The sequence below is a fragment of the Polypterus senegalus genome, chromosome 3, assembly GCF_016835505.1.
Source record: "Polypterus senegalus isolate Bchr_013 chromosome 3, ASM1683550v1, whole genome shotgun sequence".
Taxonomy (NCBI): domain Eukaryota; kingdom Metazoa; phylum Chordata; class Cladistia; order Polypteriformes; family Polypteridae; genus Polypterus; species Polypterus senegalus.
Window position 1 is genome coordinate 225,976,871 of NC_053156.1, and position 27,426 is coordinate 226,004,296.

The following is a 27,426-nucleotide window of genomic DNA, read 5'->3' on the forward strand; positions in this document are numbered from 1 at the left end:
GGACATCTGGGTCAGGTAAATATGTTTTGTTTGAAAATTCCTTCAATTGTATGTAGATGTTTCCATTTATGCAAAACATTTTTTATATTTTTTTTTTGTTTGAAACTTTTTTCTGGCACTTTGTTAAAATGAAATTGTAATTAATTTGAAAATTATGCCAAATCTATATTAATAAAAGGCAAAGCCCTCACTCACTCACTGACTCACTGACTGACTCATCACTAATTCTCCAACTTCCCGTGTAGGTAGAAGGCTGAAATTTGGCAGGCTCATTCCTTACCGCTTACTTACAAAAGTTGGGCAGGTTTCATTTTAAAATTCTACGCATAATGGTCATAACTGGAACCTATTTTTTCCTGGGGGGCGGAGCTGCGTGTGACATCATCACGCCTCCCACGTAATCACGTGAACTGACTGTGACCGCAGTACATAGAAAAGAAGGAAGAGCTCCCAAAGAGCGCTGAAGAAAAATGCCAAATACTTTATTCGCGAGATACAAGTTTAATGAGAAGACACAAGGTATAAACGAGACATTGGATCACTTTGTAACGGAGTTAAAATTGCTGTAGCGAGAAACTTTTAAGTGCCGGGTCTTAGCTAACATTAAATAAAGCCGTGGACATCGCAACATCACACAAGAGAGCAGCTGACGTGAACTGACTGAACGCAGTACGAGTGATCACTTCCATGCATCAAACCTGTTTTAAAAACGTATTACACAATGGACAAGTTGATGGCTTTATATGTTGTTCGTTTATAAAACAGCGGAGAAGCTGTGTAAAGGCTGTTTCACAAAAAACCAGCGGAGCGTCTTATATGAGCAGGCAGTCAGCTAAAGAAGGGAATCAATAAATATCTATAATCGTAATAAACGAACAAAAAATAGCATACAAGCCACGGATTAAATAAAGGAAATGGGTACCTGAACAGTAAAGTAAGTCTCGAATAGCTACACAATAACTATAAGAATCGTAATAAACGAACAATAAAACAGTACAGAACCGCGAAGCAAGGAGAAACGATGGCCTTATATGGCGTTCGTTTAGAAAGCAGCAAAGAAGCTGTGTGAAGGCAGCTACACGAAAATCAGCAGAGCGCTACACTCTGAATGTATTGATAGCATCACCGTTATACCCTCTGATCTCCCATTTCAATTCAAATGCCTCAAATTTCCAGTAAGGCTCTGCTTCGCGATGACAATTAATAAGTCTCAAGGACACACCCTACAAAAGGTTGCCATTGATTTGAGGCAACATTGCTTTCCTCCTGGACAAAACTATACGTTGCATTCTCAAAAGTAATCTCAGTGTACAGCTTGGTCATATTACAACCGGACTGCTGAACTGACAACGTGCTATACAAAGAGATCCTTAACAGATAGTTATTGGTATATTTTCCCTCAGTTTAAAAAGGTTTTCTTTTCTTCTTAATAAAAATTTAAAAGCAGTTCTTTGTCGCTGCGAAGCGCGAGGATTTTGCTATATACAGTATATATATACAGTATGTAGATATATATGTATGTATGTATGTGTGTATATATATATATATATATGTAGATATGTATATATGTGTGTATATATGTAGATATGTACAGTGGTGCGAAAAACTATTTGCCCCCTTCCTGATTTCTTATTCTTTTGCATGTTTGTCATACAAAATGTTTCTGATCATCAAACACATTTAACCATTAGTCAAATATAACACAAGTAAACACAAAATGCAGTTTTTAAATGATGGTTTTTATTATTTAGGGAGAAAAAAATCCAAACCTACATGGCCCTGTGTGAAAAAGTAATTGCCCCCTGAACCTAATAACTGGTTGGGCCACCCTTAGCAGCAATAACTGCAATCAAGCGTTTGCAATAACTTGCAATGAGTCTTTTACAGCGCTCTGGAGGAATTTTGGCCCACTCATCTTTGCAGAATTGTTGTAATTCAGCTTTATTTGAGGGTTTTCTAGCATGAACCACCTTTTTAAGGTCATGCCATAGCATCTCAATTGGATTCAGGTCAGGACTTTGACTAGGCCACTCCAAAGTCTTCATTTTGTTTTTCTTCAGCCATTCAGAGGTGGATTTGCTGGTGTGTTTTGGGTCATTGTCCTGTTGCAGCACCCAAGATCGCTTCAGCTTGATTTGACGAACAGATGGCCGGACTTTCTCCTTCAGGATTTTTTGGTAGACAGTAGAATTCATGGTTCCATCTATCACATCAAGCCTTCCAGGTCCTGAAGCAGCAAAACAACCCCAGACCATCACACCACCACCACCATATTTTACTGTTGGTATGATGTTCTTTTTCTGAAATGCTGTGTTCCTTTTACGCCAGATGTAACGGGACATTTGCCTTCCAAAAAGTTCAACTTTTGTCTCATCAGTCCACAAGGTATTTTCCCAAAAGTCTTGTCAATCATTGAGATGTTTCTTAGCAAAATTGAGATGAGCCCTAATGTTCTTTTTGTTAAACAGTGGTTTGCGTCTTGGAAATCTGCCATGCAGGCCGTTTTTGCCCAGTCTCTTTCTTATGGTGGAGTCGTGAACACTGACCTTAATTGAGGCAAGTGAGGCCTGCAGTTCTTTAGACGTTGTCCTGGGGTCTTTTGTGACCTCTCGGATGAGTCGTCTCTGCGCTCTTGGGGTAATTTTGGTCGGCCGGCCACTCCTGGGAAGGTTCACCACTGTTCCATGTTTTTGCCATTTGTGGATAATGGCTCTCACTGTGGTTCGCTGGAGTCCCAAAGCTTTAGAAATGGCTTTTAACCTTTACCAGACTGATAGATCTCAATTACTTCTGTTCTCATTTGTTCCTGAATTTCTTTGGATCTTGGCATGATGTCTAGCTTTTGAGGTGCTTTTGGTCTACTTCTCTGTGTCAGGCAGCTCCTATTTAAGTGATTTCTTGATTGAAACAGGTGTGGCAGTAATCAGGACTGGGGGTGGCTACGGAAATTGAACTCAGGTGTGATACACCACAGTTAGGTTATTTTTTAACAAGGGGCAATTACTTTTTCACACAGGGCCATGTAGGTTTGGATTTTTTCTCCTAAATAATAAAACCATCATTTAAAAACTGCATTTTGTGTTTACTTGTGTTATATTTGACTAATGGTTAAATGTGTTTGATGATCAGAAACATTTTGTGTGACAAACATGCAAAAGAATAAGAAATCAGGAAGGGGGCAAATAGTTTTTCACAACACTGTATGTATATGTAGATCCATCCATCCATCCATTTTCTAACCTGCTGAATCCGAATACAGGGTCACGGGGGTCTGCTAGAGCCAATCTCAGCCAACACAGGGCACAAGGCAGGAACCAATCCTGGGCAGGGTGCCAACCCACTGCAGTGTATATATAGATGTGTGTATGTGTAGATATGTTTATATGTATATATGTTTATGTGTGTGTGTGTATATATATATATATATATGACAGCAACATTCATAACAGTGACAAAACAATTACATTGACAATCATGTTACGTTATTTTTAAAATGTTTCCTTTTCTTTTTCATAACTTCTTTAATACACTACTTCTCTGCTGCGAAGCATGGGTATTTTGCTAGTTATTTCTTATTTTAATCATAATCAGATCAGAAAAGAAATTCTTTCTGTGAACACAGGTTTTACTAAACATTTTGAAAACTATATTTTTTTTACAAGTTAACAGTCAAGCACTGATACTGGTACCAAGCTATAGCATAACAAATGTAATGTCTGGAAACTTACCAGTCTTAAACGTACAAGCTGGAGCGTACCCCATGCTGAATGTGGTGAAACGTACAAACCAGTCCTCAGTGGGTTTCCAGCCATCACAACATCGGACTACTCTGAGAAATAACCCACAGAGACAGATGGAGAAGGTGAAATCTCCAAAAAGACAATGACTACACACAGCATTGGAACTTCAAGGATAGATCTTTGAGGCATCAGTGCTAACAACTACAGCAGTGTGCACCCCATCACCATATTACTCCTTCTATAATGTGGAACAGGAAATCTGAGTTCAGTAACACCACATCGAAAGGAGCCAACTAAGGTGGTTCGGGCCTCTGATATGTTTGCCTCCCTGACGCCTCGGTGCGGAGGTTTAAAGGGCAGGACCAGCAGTGGTGACCCAAGGGAAGACCAAGGACTTACTGGAAGCACTATATCTTCCAAATGGCACGGGCTTCACTGCTAAGACTGTTGCCCTCACGACCCAGTCTTGGATAAACTGTGGAAAATGAATGAATGAATAACATTAATTGGAATAAAGTTTGGACATTATATAAATGATTAATGATGCCTACTAACGCAATGTTGTTTCAGTCAAAATATTTGTGTACATTTGAAATATAAACGCAGTTTATCCCTTTTATTCATGGTGGCTATGTAAAATTGTATGGAATCAGCCACGTGCATGGTTCAAAATACACCTGGAAATTAAAATTAAAGTTACACCCAATGATAAAGACATCGTTTTTGTTTAAATTCCTTGCACTAATTATAGAAAACACATTAATTTATTTATAACATTTTCTGCAAAAAACAAAAATATGAGGCGTAAACCTTGTCTTTAGTTATTGAAAAGGAAACAGAACCATTTTAAAGTATTGTAAAAATATGCTAATATACAAAATGCTTGTAGTGTAGATGTAATAATTTCGACTACAGTCGACATCACTTACTATCTTGTTTTTTGGGAGGCTTCATACTTTTTATCACCTATTTTATATTAATTCTCAATTAATACATAAAAAAAAAAATATTACTTATAGCGGGACTCTTATGACGACACCTTGCCACTGAACGAGCGCGACCCCGCTGGCACGGTGCTTACAGCCGCCCGTGACGTCATCGCGTCTTTGTACGTGCGCATTCTCACTGACGTGACAGAGTCGCTGTCCTGACAGGCTCTAGAGTGAGTCAAGCTGGTTTGAGAAACAGACTACAAAACTTCTCTTGTGAAAACAGAAAACACTTCAGATTGTATTTTGAAAGTGCGTTACTGGAGAGTCTTAGTGCAACAAAGCGGAACATCTCTTTCAGTTGATTTTCTGAAATTTATCGCGAAGGTCCGGGTGAAGTTAGCGTGAATCGAGATGATTTAAAATCAAAAGCATCAGGAGATTCTTTTTTTCTTATTTAGTGGACAAAGATGTATCGACGTGATCCGGACGTGCGTCTTCTGTAAAACCCAAGCTGGCGGACGGAGAGCCGGAGCGGTCAGGTGAGACGACTTAGGGTTACTCTTTGTGGGATGAAACGTAAACAGTCAAAGTGAGTGGTGTGTGACATTGGGTGCCTCCGGTAAACCCAGAGAAGGCCTGTGTGTTCCAGGGAGTGGATTGGCAAGTTTTGGGAGTCTCCCATTATAAACGGTGTTTGCCGTCCTGAGTACAGTCGAGTGTCTCTTAGACAGAGTAGAGATTACATGCACACTGATTCTGTACACTTGGCCGGTCAGGGGATCTTTCAGACTTGGGTCGAGTAGCCCTTGAGGTTTCAGTGACTTCTAGGGAACTCAAGTCGCCAGGTGAAATTGAGGTTGACCTCGTCATTCTTCTAGAGCCTCCAGAGCGTTCTGTCTGATTTTGTTTAATTATAACTGGGGTGTAGAACATTCTGAAATGTTCAGTCCTGATTTTTTTTTTGTTTGTTTTCTGACGTTAAATGTTTCACGCATAGTAATCAGGGGAAACGATGTCCATAGTGACTTTGTATTGAAGCAGATTGTCAGTTCTGTGTGTTTGATAATATGTTCGGGTTAGGTCAAGTTTGACCACTCTGCCTCTGTTGGAGCTTGTAAGTAACTAAAGCAGCCTTACAGCGGCACAACGTTCAAATAGGGAAGGATAGGCCCTCTGTCATTATGGGATAAGTAAGTTAAGTTGGCTGTGTGAGTGTCCTGGGGAACAATAGGTGGTTAACTGCCTGACGCAGACAGTCTTCAAGGAATTGAGTCTATACAAATATATTTGACAAGACAGGAGAACTCTGATTTTGATCAGTCTTTAAGGGATAAACAACAACAGTATCTGCATGTCAAGCTGTGTTTGTTTGGTTGATAATTATTTCTGACCAGTTTTCAGCCCTGAGGATGGCAACAAATAATTGAGTGTTCAGAATGTAGAATTTATAGTTGTTACTGAAGGGCAGAATAAATGTAATTTTCTCTGATGGTAGCAGTAGCAGATTTGAGTTTGTACTTTAAATTAAAAAAAAACAAAACAAATAAGACACCATCTGAGCCCTTTCAGTCTTTTGTGATATCACTACTTAGTGTTTTGGAGATGGAGCATTTCCCCTCATTAGTCTCTGTATAAGGTGCCATTACATTATTGTGCAGACATAGTAAACCGATTTAGAGTCATCAGTCAATCTCACATTCTTATTTGTGCGCTTAGGGAGGAAACCCCCATGACACAAAGAAAATTATGCACTCTCCCCACAGACAGCGATCATGCTAGAAACGGAGCACAGGTCCCTCGAGTCGTGTGGCAACCATAAGCTGTGCCGCCCATTCAATGGGACCATATTTTACACATAAACAAGTATTGAAAAGCCAAATGACTGATATCACTTCCTATAAGTTGTTTTGATAAACCAACCTTTTCATATCAGCTATATGGATTTACTGTACTTCCAGAGTGCCAGAAAATATCATTGATTTACTGTGATGTTAGCAGTGAATCACTGCAGCCATCATTACATTTACATTTTTTTTCCCCCAAAATAATCAGTTTATATACAAGGCAAGACAGTATTCCTGACACTTCAAGTCAATATTGTCTTTTCATCCATTTCTTTCAAAACCACAGGAAGCAACAGGATATTTCACAAGTGATCTTTAAGAGTTGACATAAGCCAATTACTAGAGTGTGAGCCAGCAGGTCATCGCGAACAGATGACCTGCTGACATCAATGACATTTTATTGCTTCATATCTCTATTAACGAGAATAATAGAAAAATGTATCATTTTGAAAGTCTAAATTAGTATATGTGTAAATTCCATTTGCAAACTGCAGCTATAGACCAGGACGTCAATATAAATTATCTATGATAGTCTTTGACATTGGTTGGGCTTCTCTGTATAGTACTTATAAAGTAAGCTTACTGATTTATGTTTTTTTACAATTAGCATAGTTAACATATAAACATATCATTTTATTTAATTTTATTGTTATCTAATTTGAATGTGGGTGGCGCAGTGGGTAGTGCTACTGCCTTGCAGTTAGGAGACCCGGGTTTGCTTCCCACGTCCTCCCTGTGTCTGCGTGAGTTTCCTCCCACAGTCCAAAGACATGCAGCTTAGGTGCATTGGCGATTCTAAATTGTCCCTAGTGTCTGGTGTGTGTGTGTGTGCCCTGCATTGGGCTGGCACCCTGCCCAGGCATTGTTCCTGCCTTGTGCCCTGTGCTGGCTGGGATTGGCTCCAGCAGACCCTCGTGAACCTGTGTTAGGGTATAGCAGGTTAGACAATGACATAACTGATATATATACTGTATGTATGTGTGTGTGTGTGTGTGTATATATATATATATATATATATATATATATATACACTACTGTGCAAAAGTTTTAGGCAGTTGTGAAAAAATACTGTTTCATGAAGACAGTTTCATGTCATGGCGAGATTGAGCACAGCAACAAGACACAAGGTAGATATACTGCAACAGCAAGGTCTCTCCCAGACAAAGATTTCAAAGCAGACTGGGGTTTCAAGATGTGCTGTTCAGGCTCTTTTGAAGAGGCACAAAGAAACGGGCAACGTTGATGATCATAGACGCAGTGGTCGGCCAAGAAAACTTAGTGCAGCAGATGAAAGACACACCAAGCTTATTGCCCTTTGAAATCGGAAGATGTCCAGCAGTGCCATCAGCTCAGATCTGGCAGAAACCAGTGGGACGCAGGTACACCCATCTACTGTCCGGAGAAGTCTGGCCAGAAGTGGTCTTCATGGAAGAGTTGCAGCCAAAAAGCCATACCTCCAACGTGGAAACAAGGCCAAGCGACTCAAGTATGCACGAATATAGGAACTGGGGTGCAGCAAAATGGCAGCAGGTGCTCTGGACTGATGAGTCAAAATTTGAAATATTTGGCTGTAGCAGAAGGCAGTTTGTTCGTCAAAGTGCTGGAGAGCGGTAAAATAATGAGTGTCTGCAGGCAACATTGAAGCAAGGTAGAGGTTCCTTGAACGTTTGGGGCTGCATTTCTGCAAATGGAGTTGGAGATTTGGTCAGGATTAATTGTGTTCCTCATTGCTGAAGAAAATCCATCATGCAATACCATCAGGGAGGCGTATGATTGGCCCCAAATTTATTCTGCAGCAGGACAACAACCCCAAACATACAGCCAAAGTCATTAAGAACTATCTTCAGCGTAAAGAAGAACAATAAGTCCTGGAAGTGATGGTATGGCCCCCAGAGAGCCCTGATCTCAACATCATCGAAGTGTGTCTGGGATTACATGAAGAGACAGAAGGATGTGAGGAAGCCTACATCCACAGAAGATCTGTGGTTAGTTCTCCAAGATGTTTGAAACAACCTACCAGCCGAGTTCTTCAAAAACTGTGTGCAAGTCTACCTAGAAGAATTGATGCTGTTTTGAAGGCAAAAGGTGGTCACACCAAATATTGATTTGATTTAGATTTCTCTTTTGTTCATTCACTGCATTTTGTTGATTGATGAAAATAAATGATTAACACTTCCATTCTTTGTTTACAGCATTTTCTCACACCTGCCTAAAACTTTTGCACAGTACTCTACATATATTAGTATATATTGCTATATGGTTGTGAGACTGGACGCTATCCAGTAACCTGAGACGAAGACTGGACTCCTTTGTTACTGTGTCTCTCCAGAAAATCCTTGGGTACCGTTGGTTTGACTTCGTGTCCAATGAGCGGTTGCTCGTGGATTCCCGAATGAGGCACATTACCTGCATTGTGAGGGAGCGTCAGTTACGGCACTATGACCACGTGGCGTGTTTCCCGAAGGAGCGTAAGATCCTCATGGTTGGGGACCCGAGTGGCTGGACCAGGCCAAGGGGTCGACCACGTAACACCTGGCTGCGGCAGATAGAGGGTCATTTCCAGAGTGGACCGCGTGTCTGCCTGGAGGGTTGCCAACCAGGATCCCAAGTTCTCTCGTCGTGTAGAGTGTGCAGCAACGCACTGTACCAGTGCATACTCCCCAGCTTGACTTGTGTGTATGTGTGTGTATATATAATATATATACACACATACAGCATTATAATGAACTCTTTTGTTAAAGAGGATTAAAGATTTTAAGAAGAAAACTGGCATGAAAAAAGGCACCTTATTCCTGCCAGTTAGGCAGACATGCATGTGAGTAAAGTTCATGATAAGTATTTATTCAGAAGCACTTGCCATGTTCGTAGTAGTAGTAATGTATTATTGCATGCATATATTGAAGTCAAATTCTTACATGCATGTCACTAGTCTGGATAATGTTAGACTTAAATGGTATAATAAACTTAATGGAATTTATTTTCAGCAAATCCAGATAGGAATTTTAGGATGATGCTTTTCAAAATACATCAATGTTTTTTATGAACTAATACGCTCTCTATATCCCATCCAATTAGATTGCCCTGTTGGATCAAGTCTAAAAGAACATGAGCTAATCCTGTTGGCATGTGCACTGCAAGGTGTAATGCAGCTTAAATAGCTCTGCTGCCCATCTAAGACAGGTTGAAATCTTAAGAAATCGACATAGACCTCAGCATTGACATTTACAGTGCACCATCAATTTGGATATATTTTGTAAATGCGTTACTACAAACGTTTGTGATGCACCATCTTTTAGAATGACAAATGTGATGCATTTCATTGGTACAAATGTTTGTGATATGCCATTTGTTGCAATGACAGAGACATTTCAACTGGACAAACACACATAACATATAGACACATAATTTTATTAAGGTTAATAGTATAAAAAGTTGTTTTGTATTTTTAGACGTGCTTTGGGAAAATGCAAGTTTCATGGAAACTCTCTATTCCACTTACATAGAGAAGAAGGATATGTTATGTTGATGTCAGTGAAAAGCGCTGTTATCGTTTTCTGAAACAGAACCCCACTAATCTTGAATTCTTTACCTGGGTATGGCATTTTGATTCTTCCAATATAAAGATGACGCCTGGTTTGACCTTTAAGGTATCGCATGGGTTGCTTCCCATAGTGCAAAGGCAGACTGGTGTGTCGGTGGATGTGTATGAGTATGTCCATTATGGCTTGCTGTTTATGCAATTTCTTGATCTTATTACTTATAATATAGGCTGTCACTTTCCTTTACAATGCACCTGAACATTTGACTTCAGAAATTGTGAGTTCCTTCATTTTCTAGTCTTATTTTCACATTATAAGATTAAATGGGATGATATAGTTCAACATCCAACCTGGATACTGGCAGTGTGGGACTTGCATGTTCCCCGTTTCTTTTAGTGCTCAAGTTCCTTCCATATCCAGAATACATTCTGTTTAGGCCGAGTGGCTAGTATGCCACGTGGGTATACATTAGTCCTGTGTGAAGAGGTCAGCTCAAGTTGGACGGTTGGGAGACAAAGTCAGAGAGGCGAGATTGTGTTGGTTTGGGTGAAGGATGTTAAAGATAGAGCTGCCAGGGAAGAGGAAAAGAGGAAGGCCTAAAAGAAAGTTTATGGATGTGGTGAGAGAGGACATGCAGGTGATGGTTGTGACAGAGCAAGATGCAGAGGATAGAAAGATATGGAAGAAGATGATCTGCTGTGGCAACCCCTAATGGGAGTAGCCAAGAGAAGAAGAAGAGGACCAATGTATAGATGTAGATGGTATACCCTGCAATGGCCTGCCATTTGTTTGAAGTTTGGGCAGTACTTTTTGCCTGAAGCTGCCAGGATAGGCTTAGAATAAATGGTTTGGAAAATATGTTTAATTTAATGTTGTGTCATGCATCTATTCTAAGTTAATAATAAAGAAAGAATTATAGCCGTTTCACTGAAAAATATATGTCATAGCCACAGCATAGCAGTCATAATGCTTGTGGAAACATCATATGTTGTGACATCAGCTTATTAGTCACTGTGAGAGTGTCACCCAGTTCTGAGTGATCATCATAAGTTAAATACAGTATATACAAGACATGTTATTAATAAAGAAAGAAAATTAAACAAATAAAATGAATAGCAAAATGCAAAACTTTTTTTTGACAAAACTTGGTTTCTCTGGGAAGTGCTTAAGAGAACCGGCTCTTTTAGGAAGCTTGTCACGATTTAGTTAAAAAGCTGCCATTTACGCCCATTTAGATGATTGCTTTCCAGGTCATTCTTGCTGTGTCTTTTAATAATGTGCATATTGTCTAAACAGAACAGAGAATTAAGACACTTGATGATGGTGCACGCTCAGTATTGTAGAAGGCTTTAGTGGGACTAGCGAATCAGATTGACTTGGTGCAGCCGCAGTGTAACAAGTGGCTTTATTACTTTCTGTATTTTTGCTTGTTGACAGTATCTGGGTTGTGGTGGAATTTGAACCACTATTACAAGGGGACTTGTTTCTGTACAAGCTGTGGATGTCTTAGAAAGGTACACAAATCTAACTGATTACAATGATAAAGGATAAAGTCAACATCACAGTGGAGGTAATGCAGTAGCTTAGAAAGCAGCCTGCTGGATTTAGACCAGGTGTCAGCCCAGGCCATCTTGTTACTTTAAATACTCTTTGGGCATTGCGAAAAGTAAATCTGATATGAAAGCACGATGTGGCTTGCCATTATGGAAGGATCTGTATGTCATGAATTTTGTTTTTAGTTAAAGCTGCTTACCATTGTAACAGGCTTCAGGTTAAATAGCTATTTGCAAAGGTCTGTTTTAAAGATATCCAGGATTATTATATATATATACATTTAAAACAGTTGTATTCTGTTAACTGTGAATCCGTATGTTTAACATCACTGTCTTCACTGCTCGCACGCGGATTGGGAAGTTGACATTTCTCATGTCATACATTGTCCTGGTGGAAGAGAGGTTTAAATCTTATCAATTACGACAATTGCCTAGCTGGTATAAAGAGATCAGAATTAAGCTTACAAAGAAAAAAAAAAGTTTTGACCTGTTACTTAGTTGTTTCTACATTTTGTAAGTTACTGATTTCACAAGAATCTTTATTTCATTCTCCACTTCATTCAGTCTTTGGGTCCAGACAGTCCCAGGCGTTGCATACTGGCTGCGGTTTATGAAAGAGCAGGGTGAAGTGGTACAGCGGCTAGCTGAGTGTGATTAACACAGTTGTACCACATATAGGCTTTGTTGGGGTAGACTAAGTAATTTGCTTTACTGAATTTATAATATGTATTATATCAGCTTACATTGTATTATGTAATATTATTAACACAAGTAAAACTGAGCTGGCATCTCTTTGTATGTAAGTCCAAGGAGGTTATTCTCAAGCTTTATAACGCACTGGTGAGGCATCATCTGGAGCATTGTATGCAGTTTTGGTCTCCAGGCTACAAAAAGGACATAGCAGTGCTAGACAAAGTCCTAAGAAAAGCGCCGGGGCTGCAGGGTTACAGGGATAAGTTATAAGAAAAAGCTAAAAGACCTGAACCTTTTCAGTTTAAGCAAAAATAAATTATTTAAGCAAAAATAAATTATATGATTAAAGTGTTTAAAATTATGAAGGGAATTAGTACAGTAGATCGAGACTGTTATTTTAAAATGAACACAATGATCAAGAACACGGGGACACGGTTAGAAACTTGGTAAGGGTAAATTTCTCACAAACATTAGGATGTTTTTCTTCACACAGAGAACCACAGACACTTGGAATAAGTTGCCACGTAGTGTGATAGACAATAGGACTTTATGGACTTTCGAACCTTGACTTCATATTATTTTGGAGCAATTAAGTTGATTGGACTGGCAAACTTATTTGGGCTGAATGGCCTATCCTCGTCTACATCTTTGTGATGTTCTTGTGTTTTATATGGTTGTTCTGACTGTACACATTTTCAAAAAATATTGGAGTTTACCTCAGGCAAAGTCCAAATTAAATATTTGCTAAATGGTGTCTTGATACTCCATCAAGGACCAGAGCAAGTGTGATGAAATGCAGCATGTGGTGCGATCTGTTTGCAGAGGAATGGTGCCAGGCAGGTGGCAAATGTGGTGTAATGGTTAGCATACTTGTATTCGAAGCAGTTGTTCTGGGTTTGATGCCCACCTAACCTTTTTATTTAATCAAAGTTTTTTCTCATTAATTAACCAAGAGGTTAGGACATTTGCCTGCAGAGTTATTTATTGCAATTTGGGATCTTAAGCCTAATCTTTGAGCATTACGCAACCATAAAAACTTTCCCGGCACTCTTTTTCTGTCATATTTGAAGCTGTACTCTGCTAACCATTAGCCATACCCACACAGCTAAGTGAAATTTCAAAACAAATTGCAATGCTGTACTTATTATAACTAAAATAAAAAAAAATCCCACTTTACATTTACAGCAGTTTCAAATCATACCTGGGTAACAGTGGAAAACATAGCTACTATTGTACTCTTCATGCCATCGCAGCACATCTGCACTATGAAAACTGCTATACCAGAGTTTTGCTTATACAGTAGATTAGAGCTAACACTAAACACCGTGGTACCAACAAAGCTGACCACCAATTCATAGACCTTGGACATAGCACCACCCTCTGAAAATGGATTTTTGGATTTCTTAACATGCATTGTCACTTCTTGTACACTGCTTTTTAGCACAGGCACCCCGCAGGGTAGTGTTCTGAGCCCCACGCAGTACTTCTTAATTATCTGTGACTGTGTAGTTGGTCACTGTTCTATCTCCTTCAGTAAATGTGCTGCTGACACCACCACTGCAGCCAATGATGGGGATTCTTACAGAAAAGACATTTGCCTCCGGTTTAAAGATTTTAGTCTTTCCCTTAATGTCTGCAAAGACCACACTCCTATGAGCACTGTGAGGAGGGTCATTCGCTTTAGATTTTATGAGATTACCATTCCAGATTAGTGGGACACAACAAATCTCAGCTATTAGCAAGAAGAATAACCCATTACCTTCACCTTCTCAGATGTCTGAGAAAAGTCTGTGCGTCCCTATGTATGCTGAATCAGTCCTCACTACATACTGTACATAACATTCTGGAACGACACCTGAAAATTGGTGGAATACAGCACTCCTTTGTTCTGCACGCATACAGTGCCATACAAACATTTGGACAGCCCTGGCCAAATTACATATTTTGCTGACATTTAAATTAAAAAAGAGAGCAAACAAACTAAAACAATGGAAATATTTATGAGCATATTTACAACTAGCCAACCCGTGGCATACCATACACCGCATAATAAGGCCGTTTTTTTAATGATTTTTAAGCACAGGGAGAAAATTAACATTTGAAAAATCGGTAATGTAATAAATCAGCAAGAAAAGCAACATTATAACAATGCACGGAATGAATCAACACACAATCGTCCGTGGTTGAAAACTGGCGGACCGCCATCGCTCATGTGCCCACGTCCAACTCGTCACTTGAGTTGTTGTCGCCTTTGCACAGTCCAGATGCACCTGTGACTTTCCGTGTTCCTGCAGGAGCATCTAAGAAGACGCATGTTTGTCGTGGATGCAAATTGCTGTATGTTGCATGTAAAACAGTTTGCTATGGTGCACGCGGTTGTGCGTCATAACCGAAAACTCGGTTTTTGAAGACTGCTTACTTCATTGTGTTTTAACCTCAGTTGTAAAGGATTGTTTTAAGGGTCCCATGGGATACCCCTCGCAAACCGTTTTACACGCTGCATATGGCGATTCACCTCCGGCGTGGCTCCTCCCTGCGTGCGCCATAAGTGTCTTACTTGTCGGTGGCTTAGTGAATCCACGCCCCTTCCAGCGTGCTTTCCATGGGTGTCTTGCCTTAGTGAATTATATATATAGATAATGATTTTGATGAACTAAAAAATGTAAAGGTTTGGGCAATGTACTCAGTCAGTACTTAGTAACAGCCCCTTTATAAAAAAAAAAAATCAGACTTGCAAACATTTTTTGTAGCCAGCTTTGTATCTCTAAATTCTTCTTGTTTAGTAGAGTTTTTCCATTCTTCCTTTCAGATCTTTCCCAGCTGTGAGATATTTGTGGGTTGTCTCATGTGCATTGTATAGTTAAGGTCTACCTACTGATTTGTAATGATGCTGAGGTCTACGGACTGTAAGGGCTATTCCAAACCTTCATCTTGCGTTTCTTGAGGGTCACCGTAGGAGATTTTGAAGTGTATTGCACTGTTGTATTTTGGAGAAGGCATTCTTTTTTCAGCTTCAGTTTTCTGACTGACTGACATTGTGCTTGAGGATTTGTTGATACTTAGTGGGATCCATTCGTAGCTGTATTCGCAGTGTTTCTTGTGTCACTAGCTGCCACACAGTCCCAAAGTATATACTGTATTAAAGATCCAGTCGTCATACTTGCCAGTTGGCAATGTGGTTTTTTTTTTTTTTTTTTTTTCTTTTCTTTAAATGCTGCTCCTTTTTTCTGTAAAACAAACCTTTTGTTTCTGTGGCCAAAGTGTTTAATTTCAATTTCATCTGGCCATAGCACCTGGTTCCCTAACGCCTCTATCTTACGTAGATATTGTTTTCATAATTAAGGTGTTGTTATTTGTGATGACATCACAGGTGAGATTTCCTTCTGATGGCTCTTCCATGAAGGCCATATTTGTGTAAGTAAAGCTGCACAGTAGAGCAGTGCACCACCATGCCTTTCTCAGCTAAACCTGCTTGCAGGTCACTTGCAGCCATATGGAGGTTTTACTTTGCCTTTCTGCAGTATCAGAGCTGTTCAATCTGTTAGTTTTCTTGGTCTTCCAGATCCTATCTTGACCTCTGTGATTCCCCTTAAATGTCATTTTTTAATGACATTTTGGTCTGTTGAAACTGCTAGCTGGAAGTGCTTTGATTGTCTTTTTATAACATTCCCCTGCTTTGTAGACGTCAATTAGCTTCATTTTCAGATCCTACAAAGAGCCCGTGGTTGTTGACAGTTGAGGCAAAGAATTTGTTAGGCTCTGGAATTTTCATCAGCTGACAATCTTCTTATATAATGCGCTACTGTGGCTGTTCGTTTCTCTGTCCAGGATTTTAAATCATCTGTAGCTCGCAAACCATTTCACCTATTGACCTAAAATTTGGTAAACAAATACTATGTGACGTCTACTATCCGCTTTTGGTGTGATGATTTTTATTACTCTTTTTATTTTATTTTATTATAGAATCAACTCGGGCGTCACGGTGGCGGTGGCCCTGCTGCCTTGCAGTTAGGAGACTCGGGTTCGCTTCCAGGGTCCTCCCTACGTGGAGTTTGCATGTTCTCCCCGTGTCTGCGTGGGTTTCCTCCGGGTGCTCTGGTTTCCTCCCACAGTTGAAAGACATGCAGGTTAGGTGCATTGGCGATCCTAAATTGTGTGTGTGTGTGTGCACGCCCTGTGACCCTGTAGTTAGGATATAGTGGGTTGGATAATGGATGGATTGATAGAATCAACTCTCAGCGGCACACAGCAGGGCGGCCGTGTGGTGCATGTATACAGGCGCCATTCTTATTCCCTACCACCTTAACAGTCACTTTCTCTACCTCTTCATATCTTTAATCATTCTTGAGGCAGATTGAAGACTTAAGTGTCAGCTTATGTAAAAAATTAAGAAAAACGTACTAAGTAATTGCAACACAAAAACTAACTTAATCAGTTTTAGCTCAAAAAGATGCTGCCGAAAGAAGAGAAACAGCGGGCCGCTTGGGTGGAGAAAAGAAGAGCTGCTCAAGCAGCAAGCACATCAACCTCTGAGCAGGCGAATGTTAAACGTACAGAGAAAGAGTCTTAAAACTAGGAATGCTCAAGCCAAGTGTAGTCCCTGCACGTTATCGTGCAGTACGCTGTTACTGGTTAATAATGATAATTCTTGTCCAGACTAACATGTGACCTAACAAGCTAAGCCAGGAGAGACTGACAACCTGCCTAGTGGATTCTGAGACCTTACATCTGAAAAGATGCTCAAATTTTTGCAAATGCTACATTTAGTCTTTTATTTTTTACATTTTTCATTTGATCAAATAAATCATAACTGTACATTAACATTATAATAACATTTGCTGTCAAAGTTGTATTTTTTATTTAATTCAAATGTCATTCAAAATATATAATTTGACCAGACATGGCAAAATTTTGAAATGTATATTACATACTGCCTTAAAAAGGTTAATATTATTAAAGAACTTAGCCATCCTACACAGTCACATTTCTAACTCTTTTGTTCTGACAAATGCTACAGGACTTTGAGCACGTGCACAACTTGGTTCAGGGACATGTTTTATTCACAGATCATATTTTACTTCACAGCCACTCGTACGGCCATCTGCACAATGGTAAGTATTGTCTAATGTTGCTTTAAATGTACCGTATGATGTTGTTTGTATTTATTGTCAACTCGCAAAATGCCTGCGCTTCGCAGCGGAGAAGTAGTGTGTTAAAGAAGAAACATTTTAAAAATAACGTAACATGATTGTCAATGTAATTGTTTTGTGACTGTTCTGAGTGTTGCTGTCATCAAGGATTTGATTATCATTATTTGTTTCAATCAGGTTCGTATTTGGAGGACGTGTTGTGTTCAAGTTACATTCCGTGTTTGTCAGCCGTTGTAAAGATAACAGGTTTCATTCATCGAAGTGTTCACTACCCAAATCAGTACTCGTGAATCTAAGATGTTTAACAGGCATTCCCGGTATTAAGTTGTGGATTTGCGTGTGAATATTTAGCGGCAGCGAGTCTATGAACTTAATTTAAACTTAAACTTTACACCTTGCTTTCCTATTGATATGTCTACAAAGGCTTGTTCAGCGTCAGAGGTTTGTGCTTGTATGTGTCACTTGCTTCATATTCTTTTGCTGCCTTCTCAATTGTTTAATGCGTTTTTTGTTCAGTGCTCTTTGGAGCTCTTGCTTGTTGTCTGCGTACTGCGTTCACAGTCAGTTCATGTGAGCCGCTCGGAGTACAAGCATCGAATGTTCTCAGCTGTGCTTGTGCTATCTCATGCGATCTTGCGATGTCCACGGCTTTATTTAATGTTAGCTCAGATCCGGCACTTAAAAGTTTCTCTCGCACTTTCACTGAGTTTGTGCCAAACACTAGTTTATCCCTGACCATCTCATCTTCATTGGCATAAGCACAGTCCTTCACCAGCAGTTTTAACTCTGTTACAAAGTGATCAAAAGTCTCGTTTACACCCTGCATCTTCTCATTAGATTTGTATCTCGCGAATATCGTATTCGTCTTAGGCATGTTAAACGCCTCAAAACGGTCATAATAAGTTTTCAGTACCTTGGCTTCCTCCTGGGTGAGAGTCCATGTGTTAAAAATGTCTCTTCCGTTTTCCCCTGTTCACAGGAGCAGGTAACTGCATTTCTCATTCTCGTCTTTGCCTTTTAGCGGGCCAGAAAACATCAGCTCCACGTGCTGTCGGAACTTTTCCCATTCTCCTGGCAGGTTAAGAGAATCCCAGTCAATTTGTGGCGAGGGGACTCCAACAAAATCCATGACTGTTCTCTATTCTGACACCATGTCTTGTTTTCACAAATTGTGAAAAATGAAATGATGGCGAGACTTTCTTTTAAAGTATGCAGGGGAACTTTATTTATTACAGTTCTTACATTCACAGCATCCATGCTCTAAATTAACTTCCATAATAGTAACCTTGAGGTCCCTTTTTCTGGTGCCTTCCTGATGACATAAGTGCCTAAACCATGCCTGATAATAATACATTTCAATGACATATAAATATTACAGTGAACACCTCGACTAGTGAATTTTAAGATGTTTATCAGGCATTCCCGATATTAACTTTTTGATTTGCCTGCGAATATTTAGCGGCAGCGTGTCTATTGGACGGCCTTATATAGGCAGGCAGTCAATTACGTGGGAGGCGTGGGTATGGGGGACACAATATAGGCAGGCAGCCACACAACACCACCTCACACGGCGACCGAGCTGCAGGCTATGGCTGTATATATGTATGTAAGTAGGATTCAGTTATGACCGTTACGCGTTAGAATTTCAAAATGAAACCTGCTTAACTTTTGTAAGTAAGCTGTAAGGAATGAGCCTGCCAAATTTCAGCCTTCTACCTACACGTGAAGTTAGAGAATTAGTGATGAGTGAGTCAGTCAGTTAGTCAGTCAGTCAGTCAGTGAGGGCTTTGCCTCTTATTAGTATAGATACTAGTATAGATACTTGTTATTCAACTACTGTCATCGGTTGATGGGCGACAGCCAGGCAAGTAAGAGTTTTACTGTAATATCAACACATAGCAGTAAATTTGAACTTGAACTTCAGTGGAGGCAAAACACTTTATATTTAAACTCATTTTGGTGTATGAAGCTTCCAGCTGATGAATATTTCAAATTTCATACAAAATTAAGTTTTCATCCTTTAGTCCTAATATGATCCATGTTATTATCTGCTTAGCAAAGTATAATGCTTATCTGTTCATCGGTCTTAAAATAATATCTCCCATACAGAGCACTGTCACAAAGCATCTGGTAATAACAAGTATTGTCAATATTTTTATTGCTAAGGGCAAGGACAAGTTAAGATTTATGCAAAAATATGTTAAAAAGATTTTTGTGAAGCCTAGATTTTAACGTGGGTGCAAAATGTGCCTCTTAAGGAGATGGGATCCACATTTTATTTTAAAGTGAGAAGGCTTATTCTAGGAAATTTTCATTTCTATTACAAAACACCGTGGGTTAAAGAATTTTATGGTTGAGTATCTGGAATCAAAAAAGCGTTCAACGCTGCTGAGGTGATACTCCATTGAATGTTTGGATTTTGGCAGCAACACTTTCTATTATTTTGAGTTTTATCACCATTTGAGATGTTTATTGTCAGTGAACAGTCTTGTCACTGGATATAGAAAAATATATGAATTAGTTGGTACTCAAATTCAAGATTTTAAAATACAGTGATCCCTCGCTATATCGCGCTTCGACTCTTGTGGCTTCACTCCATCACGGATTTTAAATGTAAGCATATCTAAATATATATCACGGAATTTTTCGCTGGTTTGCGGATTTCTGCAGACAATGGGTCTTTTAATTTATGGTACATGCTTCCTCAGTTTGTTTGCCCAGTTGATTTCATACAAGGGACGCTATTGGCAGATGGCTTAGAAGCTACCCAATCAGAGCATGTACTATATATTAACTAAAACTCCTCAATGAAATAAGATATGCTTCCCACGCGGTGCTTGATTGTTTGCTTTTCTCTCTCTTTCACCCTCTCTGACATTCTTTGCGCCTGACGGAGGGAGTGTGAGCAGAGGGGCTGTTTGCCTAGAGGATACGGACATTCCTCTAAAAAATGACGCCTTCTCGCGGTGCTTCGGCATACTTAAAAGCCCAAAAGCATGTGTTGATTTTTTGATTGTTTGCTTTTCTGTTACGCTCTCTCTCTCTGACATTCTCTGCTCCTGACACGCATTCTTTGAAGAGGAAGATATATTTGCATTCTTATAATTGTGAGAAAGAACTGTCATCTCTGTCTTGTCATGGAGCACAGTTTAAACTTTTGACTAAAGGGTGTTACTTCATGTCTAGAGGGCTCTAATAATGTTAACAGTGTGGGAGAGATTATAAGGGCTTAAAATATATACAAATAACCATACAAACATATGGTTTCTACTTTGCGGATTTTCATCTATCGCGGGGGGTTCTGGAACGCAACCCCCGCGATCGAGGAGGGATTACTGTAATGCCACTCAAAATAAGCTTCTTGATTTGGTCTGTGTATCCCATTTAGAGTTTAATACAATTTATTTATTGATTCTTTCATGACAAATAAACAGCAACATGAGTACCAATCTTTAATTTAGTGAGACCAAGGTCTTAGTTTAGCACTTATAAAAAAAAAAAACAATGTGAAAGGGTTGGGACACCACCTTGATGACCCCATATGATTTGAAGGCTTTTGCAGCAACAATACAACACACAACAAGCTGCAGAAACGTCTTTCCAATACAGAACAGACTCAAGATGGCCAAACTGCTGGTCACATGGCTTTCAAACAGGAAGGGGTAGGTCCAGGAGGGCGGACAACAGAAGTGACGTCATGGGTGGAACGGTTGTCAGTCTTTTGTTCTGTAGAGGGAGGAAGAGAGCAGTCATTAGCAAACAGCACCAGCAACTGGTTCAGTGGGTAACTACCATCACTAGAATCCTTAAGTTGTCTCCCAAACGCATATACAATTAACAAACATTAGTTTCATTCCAGCATTAACCATAATTAATGATTATTTCATGCCATCATATTTATTATTTTTTATTTTAAAGCCTATAAAGATCTATAACTGCAGCTTATATATATACAGATTTGCTGATAAGAATCGAGAAGTTCTCATGTCATCTTTCTCATGACATATCATCTGCTAACTCAATGGTCATTATTTTATAGTCTCATCGCATCACATGATGAATGATCAAACAGAATGTAAATTATACCCTATTTCAAATTGTGCTTCAGCTGCTGTCATTGGGACACGACTCTGCAGTCCCATCTTGGCAGGACTTTGATTGCATGCTGCTGAGTTAATATGTCCGGGGTTATAGTATGTTACAGCCACTCCCCATAAAGTAAATGTGCTTTTAAGTGTTCCCTTTATTTCTTTGTAGAAACACCTCCATCACAGTGGAGATAAACAGTTCTTTTCATTTATCTACATTTGCTCAAGTTTTGCATTTGTCTACTATTTTTTATCAGCAGTGGGAGTGACTGTGTATTTGCATAAAATACCTTGTAATATTTATTTGAATATAGTCATTATAGTAATGAGATACAACTCTGCCCCATTTAACCCTATACCTGGTCAGAGCATTAGCACTACACCTCAGGAACAGAGGCATCCTTGAACGTATCTTTTAGTGCAGAAACAGTGATGATTGTCAAAAATGGTGGAGTTGTATGTGTGGATGTACGCACTGATGAAGACTCTGTGATTGGGACTGTAGCCTCAAGAATAAAACTTCTCAGTGCAGACCAGGATATGGCTATAATGCTGAATGACATTTTACTGGGGTTCTGGCTATCTTAAACACAAATGATTTCCTGCTATTCCCTATGCTGTAACAGTTCCAGGACACAAAGTACATGGAGTGAAACAGTCAGATGCACAAACATCCGTTTTGTGAAAGCATGCGTCCATCTTCTGGACCAGCAGCAGACCATATGCTTTTCCTTTTAAAATTATAGAAGCACTGCAGCTTGAATGCAGGAAGTTCCCATTCTGTTTTACTTTGTCTTATATTAAATATTTTTATGATTCATTTTTATGAACTTACAACTTGAAGCCTTTTATATATTTTTTTCTTATTAGCAGTGTACTTTTTGTAATGAAATTTTTGTTTAAATACTTTTTTTTTTTTTAAGCTTGTAAATTTGTTTAAATGTTTGTTTTTTTAAATCCTGGTTTTCAACAGATATACATTTTGGCCTCCCTTTCAGAGTAAACTTACTACAACATCATAATGTGCTAGAAGCCTGTACATTTTGAACAAAATGCCTCGGGTACATTACTAAGCTGAGGTTATTGTAGTATATATGCTATCGTCTGAGAACTCACTAAAAAATGCAAACGCAATGTAGTGCTGGAAGATGCCTCAGTTTCTTCCTACATGCCTGTACTAAGTCCATATTCATTCAGCGATGGTGTCTTTTATCCTATAAAATAGACCATGTTTGTCTGCCTTTTCCCATAATTCTGCTGCCACAGGAAATTTTAGAAATTCAGTTTACTATGTCAGAATAATTTAGATTAATGAAAGTACTTTGAGATCCTGTTTTAGAGAGACCCTCTGTTTTCTTTCTCTTCTTGGTGTGCATGGTTTCACTGGGTCTGCTTTGGGGTATATGCATCATTACATATATTAGCAATATTGTCTCGTGTACAGAGGACCATGAAGGTCTTAAATGTGCAAAATGTTGCCACTTTCCTTTGATGTCATAAACAAGAACATATTAAATATGTTAGATTTATTTGCTTTATTGGATTATATTGGACTTTCCAAGCACACAAACTTAGAATTGATATGGTCATGTGATGAAACAGAGCATTGGAATTGCTAGAACGTTTTATGGAACAACAACTAGCTATCTCTGTAGCTTTGTATGTATGCATGCAGTGAGGTTGCTGCCAGTGTGGCTGGCATTAGCGCACGTCTGCAACAATTCTGTCATAGGTGCCCAGTCATTTTTAAGGTAGTATCGTGATTGTCACATAGGAATCTGCTGCTCTGGATGTCCAGCTGTCTCAAGTTAGGGCTACTCTGGCCTCTGACCTGAGAGACATGGTGATTCTTTGCTTAAGAACTTCATAAAGCCTAGGTACAATAACTTCACTTGTTTGCTTTCTGGTTGGTATAGCATACTACTATTCCAAAACCAGTATCATTTGTCGAACAATGGTGTAGGGTCTCATATTTTTACTGATAAAAACTGGTATAGATTCTGTTATTTTTTTTTTGGGATTGAAGTGAATTAAATGGAAGCTAGGAGCTAAACGCTGTCTCCGGTGTAGATTGTTTAAGCTCTACTCGTTTAACTTCTGAGTTGCAAGTTTACGTATGGCTTTGCTTTTATTCAGATTTCTTTACCAGCGCACTGTCTGAATCCATAGTTAGTTCACACATCTGATTTAAGTATGTATGTATGAATACAAGAGCGTCCAATCCAATCTAGCTTGAATTTGTATGTATTTTGTACCACATCATGAGAAGTGAGAACATGCTGACAGAATAGGGAGTACTGCATGAGGCCACATCCTAACCACATCTTCTTTCAGTTTCATCCAGCTTTTCTTCGACACTTCACTGTATATCTCATTTTCTATGCAGCTCGCCAGATCCTTATTTGTCCAGTGCAGGGTAGCTGTCCTTTTTCACTCGCCGCCAGCCCCATTTCTCTGTACGATTACAGTCTCGGCTTGTACAGTAGAGTTGTTCTGCATGTGGCGTTCATTTGCATGAAGTGCATGCCCCCATTTCTCTGCAGTCATCTATGAAGTGAAAAAATTACGCATAATAATATTCCTCTTTCTACAGCATTATTACTGACAAATGTTAAGAAATAAAAATATGCCAAATTTTTATCAAATCAGTGTTTTTGAGATTTTGAGGTATTTCATTTTTCTGTTTGTGCGTGTGTTTTTACCGCTAAAGACTGATATAAAAAGTTCAGTTACCTCCTGTCCTAGATGTACCATCCTGACAAATTTCAGCTTTTTAACTAAACGTGAAATTGTGTTTTTGTTGGTAAGTGTGAGTCAGTCAATCAACTTTGCATCATGTCTATAGGGTGGTCCAGATCTAATCATTACACTATAACTTATTAAGTTTATTACACAGAAAATCACCCAAAAAATCTCGGACCATCAAGAAGTGTGCAAACTGGTGACATGAAGAATCGTCTTCATGCTGAACTGGAATTGTCCCTGCATAAATCAAAGTCATCCGGATGATCTGGATCTACATAATTAGATGTGGACCACCCTATATATCAATCTACAGATATACTATATATATATATATATAATATATAAACTAGGGGCTTTGCCCCCTGCTCGCTTAGCTTGCCAACCCCCTGGCTCTACTACGTGCCAGCCACTTCACATCTCTGCCACTCATGTATGTGGACGTCACTTTCACAAAACAACAAATCGTTTAATTCTTGCAGATAGGCCTCTTCATTGGGAAGAAACACTACTTTTCCGTGATGGCAACACACATTAGATGATCTACAAGTCTCCGACTTAAAGTTTAAAGCCAAACAATATCTACATACTTCTGTCATATCACCTATGTCCATATATTCGATTTCTTTTTGCTGTTCCGTTATTTCACAGAGTAATAACTTCCATTTTTATAGCGCTAATGTGATCTTTACTATCATTTTTTTGAGACTATTGAATTTTAGTACTTAATCCAATACATAATCTCTAGCTCTGCATTTATGTTTCATGTTGCGTTAGAGGTATTCATTGTGTTATACGTTTTCATTTTTTTTGGCTTTGAAATTAACACGCAAATACCTTTAAAGCTCACACTTTTACTGTAACGCTTAGGTAATGTTTGGAATGACCTTTTTGTCAATATCACATTGAATTTTGATTCCGTGTTTGGACTTGGTGGTGTAACAATTTATAGGCACTGAGAGCACATGGACTGTGTCTGGCAATAGTATTCACACGAATGAGAAATGATTGTACCGTGTGTGTGGTTGCAAATGTTTGAGAGGAGGGCATGACTTTTTAGAATCTGTTTGCGTAAAGTCTTGTCTCACAGGACTTTAAACTATCTTTGAGAATGTCTTGTCACAGGATTTCCTTTTATATTAGAAAGATATATACCTGTATATAAAATAGTTATGCGTCCAAGGAACATTTGAAATTTGTACAGTATTCAATTTCTGGTGATTATTAGAAATAATTAAAATAGTTATTGGTAATTTACCGTACATTGTGGTTTCCAGAAGTGGATTAGCTTTGCAAAATGGCAGAAGCCTGTATATTGTATGATGCTTATCTCTTTACATAAAAAAACATTTTTCAACAGTTTTGATACTGTATGTTGCATTTCATTTTTATTATTATGTTTGTAATTATAGTCCATTCAAATGAAATATACAGTAAAGGAGGTGGTTAGCAATGTACACTCAATGAATATAATATAAATATATAAATATTTATTCACCTTAATTTTTCTCTTTTCATTGTTGAAAATTATATGCGACCATGGATTACGAATTTATGTGTTAACTTTAATTTAGTTGTACCAATCTTTTTAATATACATTAGAAGTGGGAAAAATAAAAATGTAATATTAGTCACACCTTATTACTTGCCAAACACTTCAGAGAAAGTGTCACGTTTTTTAATTAATGTCTACATATTATACAAGTCTTTTAATTTATGTAGAGGTGTCTGACTCTCAAAAACAATGTGGAGAAAAGCATAGGATAAGCCAAGTTATCATTTTCCAGCGCTGTTGCTTATTTTATGTATAGTATACAGTAGGAAAAAATGGGCTGCTTTCTGTTTATTTTATGTATCATATTTATTCAGATTATGTTATCTGGAAAAAAAATCCAATGTTAAAAATGTAATTTTTCAGCTATAGTTCACTCTGTGCCTGAGCAAAGTACAGTATATACATCTCATTGTTTAGGCAACCCTTTTTTTAAATCTGAATGTGAGTGCCAAACATTTACAAAGAAACTGTTACACACTAGGATTATCTGTTTACACTGTGATAAAGTACAGTAGATCATAAAGCACAAAATGTATACTGAGGAGAGGAGGAAGTAGTGTCAGTCAGAGTGCCCTGGAGATTAAGTGCTGTGAACTTACACGTTTCTGATTACTAGCTGGTAAGAACATTGTTGGTTTAGATAAATCCCAAGGTTTATGTATTTGTGTAATTTTCTCAGACATTAGTTAATCAGTGTTTAGTGTATGGAGCACCTCTTTGGGGATCAACTCTCAACTTGCTGCTTACATGGAGATTAGTATATGTACAGTAATGCTGGTGTCACCCACTGTGTTTAACTTAGTGTATTGTGACTGTCAGTGTTAAGTGACTTGCCATTTTCTGGAGATTTAGCAAAATGACAACCCTGTGCATTTATTACAGTTGTGACTGAAGCATATAAAGTGAACCTACTATTAGAAGACTGTTTCCCAGCTGTGTAAGAATTGGAGAATAAAAGTTAAATCACTGTATTGAAGGTAGCAAAAATAAAAAAAAGCAAAATAAGCCGAGTCTGGAGACGCGATTATGAGTACACAATGGTTAATGCTTTTGGTTCTGTTTAAAGATAATGCAGCTGCGAATTTTAGGAAGTAACGTAAAACCTTCCTTAGATTGTGGCTTAATTTTTGTCTCTAATCCAAATGAGAAATTGTTCAGCGTTGAATCTTTGTTCTTTAGATCAAATTAAACCATTCATGTGTACTGCAGCTCAGTTTAGTTTGGCCTTCCATGAGGTTAAATATTTTTTTAGTGTCAGAACATGTCCCTGCCTTACAGGATAGCCAATATAATGTTTCCCACCTCCTCCCATGGTTCATATACCCCTCATATGCAGAGTGAAAGATAATCACTGAAAAAGCCATTAATCTGGAAATTGCTTTACACAAGTGATTTCTGAGTATGTCACCCAGAGAAATTTTTGCCACTAATAGGTAGGGCGTAAGGATACCTAAGACAATAATCAAATATTAATAAAGTAGTTTTATATCTGAGTTGATAGAAAGTCCATATTGTTAATTGGGAATTATGCTTTTGCACTTGGTACTTTAGACTTTTTGGATGTCAACAGAAAGTTTTTTTGACATCTTC

The 27,426-nt window shown here is 38.6% G+C and overlaps 1 protein-coding gene across 1 annotated transcript in view; it reads left to right on the forward strand.

Annotated features, from left to right (window-relative positions):
* The first annotated feature begins 4,865 nt into the window (after nt 1-4,865).
* ppardb (peroxisome proliferator-activated receptor delta b) overlaps nt 4,866-27,426 on the forward strand; it is a 53,212-nt gene continuing 30,651 nt past the window's right edge. The window contains exons 1-2 of the mRNA XM_039748634.1: nt 4,866-4,981; nt 5,131-5,211. The gene's annotated coding sequence lies outside the window, so the exon portion shown is untranslated. The remainder of the gene's footprint in view (nt 4,982-5,130; nt 5,212-27,426) is intronic.